Below are 2,916 nucleotides of genomic sequence, written 5' to 3' on the forward strand. Positions count from 1 at the left end.
GTTTGGTGCTGCCACCTTTCCTGGTTTCTTCAACCAAGGGGTGGAATATTCATGAAAATTCCTGGAAGAAGGACAGGGTTTCTCAGAACTCTGGTGCCCCGAATTTTTACACCAAATATGGGTATTCTCAGAACTGCTAGGAAGCTGGCTAGTGTGTGTTTAGTGTGTTTATCAGCATGTAATGAGGTCCCAGGTGAAACCTAGGTCAAATCCAGGGCCATGTTGGATCCACTCATTCTTAGTCAGCTTGGTCCACATGCTGTTTCTCAGCAACTTATCAGCCCAGAGCCGCTGCACATATTTCAACAGATTCCTTTTGCTAGTCACCTGAAACTGCTGCCTAAAATTTTCTATTCTTTTGAGACCACCGTGTAGTATACCTGTCTCACTTTGGAGAAATGTCTATTCAAATTCCTTGCATATATTTTAATTGGGTTATTTCCCTTTGTAATATTGAGTTGGAAGAGTTCTTTATATATTCAGAATAACAGTCCATTACCAGATATATGATTTTCAATGATTTTCTCTCGTTCTGGAAGTTTTTTTTTTTAATCTTCTAATTGGAGTTCTTTTGGAAGCACAAAAGTTTTACATTTGCATAAAATGAAATTAAACTACCTTTTATTATGCCATTTGTGCTACTGGCTACAGGGAACGAGGGGTGGGCAGGAAGCCCCCTGGAGTCCCTGACTCCCTCCACAGCAAGTCAACCAGAAAATCAATTCAACATTCATACATGCATGTTATCTCACACACACACACACACACACATGCACACACACAGAGACGTGCAGGCACAATCTCTCACACACACACCACACAGGCACACAGATTCACAGAGACACACATACACAAATGCATGCAGAAATACAGACACAGCCATGCACATACACGGGCACACAAAAAGACACACAGAAACACATGGGAGAAACTGCGTGTCATCTTGAGAGTTGTCATGTCGAGCCCATCCTGCCCACACACCTTTAACCTTGGGGGCTGTCTCTCAGCTCATGAAGGAGTTCTAAAGCCATCAAGCAGGCAGTCACTGTGTGATCTGAAACACTCAGACAGCTCCTCACTCTGATCTATCTTCCTGGTCCCCTTGGGATGAAGCAGCGTCCTGTTGGTTTTCACTGCAGCAGAAGAGAATCCTCCCCCAGGGCAGAACTGCTGGGCCACCAGAGTACACCTCTGCTCTTTGCCCTCAGGGCATCTTGATCTGCAGGGTGGGAGGAACTGCCCCAGTCCTCAAAAATGAACTCTTTATGGATTCCTCTTCCACCATGATGTCAATGTCTCTTTTGTCTTCTCTAGCCCTTGGCTGTGGATCCCAAGCTGTGTGCCAAGGAGCTCAGGGCACAAACTCGCTGTTGGCAAACCCTCTGGGTTTATTGAAATATTTGAAAGATGAGCAGTGCCATCTGCTGGAAAAGACTGGAAAGTACCAGTCCAAGGTATTTCATAGTTCCAACATCAGACTATGCACCATTACAGGTTACAGGTATGCACCACCACATCTGGCTAATTTTTGTATTTTTAGTAGAGACGGAGTTTCACTATGTTGGTCAGGCTGGTCTCAAACTCCTGACCTTGTGACCTGCCCACTGCGGCTTCCCAAAGAGCATTTTTTCATGTTCGTTGGCCACTTGCAGGTCTTCTTTTGCAAAGTGTCTGTTCACATTCTTTGCTTATTTTTTAATTGGAATTTTGTTCCTGCTTGTTGAGTTGTTTAAGTTCCGTGTAGATTCTGGATATTAGAGCTTTGCCAGATGCATAGATTGCAGATATTTCTCCCATTCTATAGGCTGTTTACTGTGTTGCTAATTTCTTTTACTGTGGAGAAGCGCTTTAGTTTAATGAGGTCACATTTGTCAATTTTTGGTTTTGGTTGCAAATGCTTTTGGTGTCTTCATCATGATATCTTTGTCAGGCTGTATGTCCAAAGTGGCATTTCCTAGGTTATCTTCCAGGATGTTTATAGTTTTAGGACTTACATTTAAATCTTTAATTCATGTCGAGTTATTTTACATATATGGTGAAATGTAGAGGTTCAGTTTCATTCTCCTACACATGGCTAGCCAGTTATCCCAGCACCATTTATTGAATTAGGACTATTTCCTCATTGCTTTTTTTGTTGATTTTGTTGAAGGTTAGAAGGTGTGAAGGTTTCTTTCTGAGCTGTCTATTCTGTTCCACTGATCTAAGTGTCTATTTTGGTACCAGTACCATTCTGTTTTGATCACCGTAGCCTTATATTATAGTTTGAAGTCAGGCTATGTGGTGTCTCTGGCTTTGTTCTTTTTGCTTATGATTGTTTTGGCTATTTGGGCTCTTTTTTAATTCCAAATAACTTTTAGATTAGATTTTTCTAATTTGTGGAAAATGACATTGGTGTTGATAGAGCTAGTGTTGCATCTATAAATTGCTTTTGGAAGTATGGCCATTTTAGCTATATTGATTCTCCAACCCATGAGCATGAAATATTTTTCCATGTATTTGTGTTGTCTCTGATTTTTTTCAGCCATGTTTTGTAGGTTCTCTTTTTCCACACAAAGTCTGGCAGAATCACTCATTTATTACTCGATATCATGGAGGAAAAATGAAATAACATTAATTCTCTACTGAGTAATACAACAAAATTCTAAACTCAGTAGGTTTTTGGGAAATATAACTCTTTATTTAAATATCAGTACACAGCAATAAATTACTAAATGAAACAATCATTAATATAAATTTTTTTCTTATTAAATAATTAAACAATTCTCTTTCAGGACATGGAAAGAATCCCTGGAGGTCTGAAGTCTAACATGATTGTTTTACTGATAATCATGTCAGTAATGAAAGAAAGAGATCATCATTCAAAGAAGTACTTGATTTTCCAAACAAAAAGAGAAGAAAATGTTGACATATCTTGTT

Source organism: Gorilla gorilla, chromosome 5 (assembly GCF_029281585.2).
Source record: "Gorilla gorilla gorilla isolate KB3781 chromosome 5, NHGRI_mGorGor1-v2.1_pri, whole genome shotgun sequence".
NCBI lineage: Eukaryota > Metazoa > Chordata > Mammalia > Primates > Hominidae > Gorilla > Gorilla gorilla.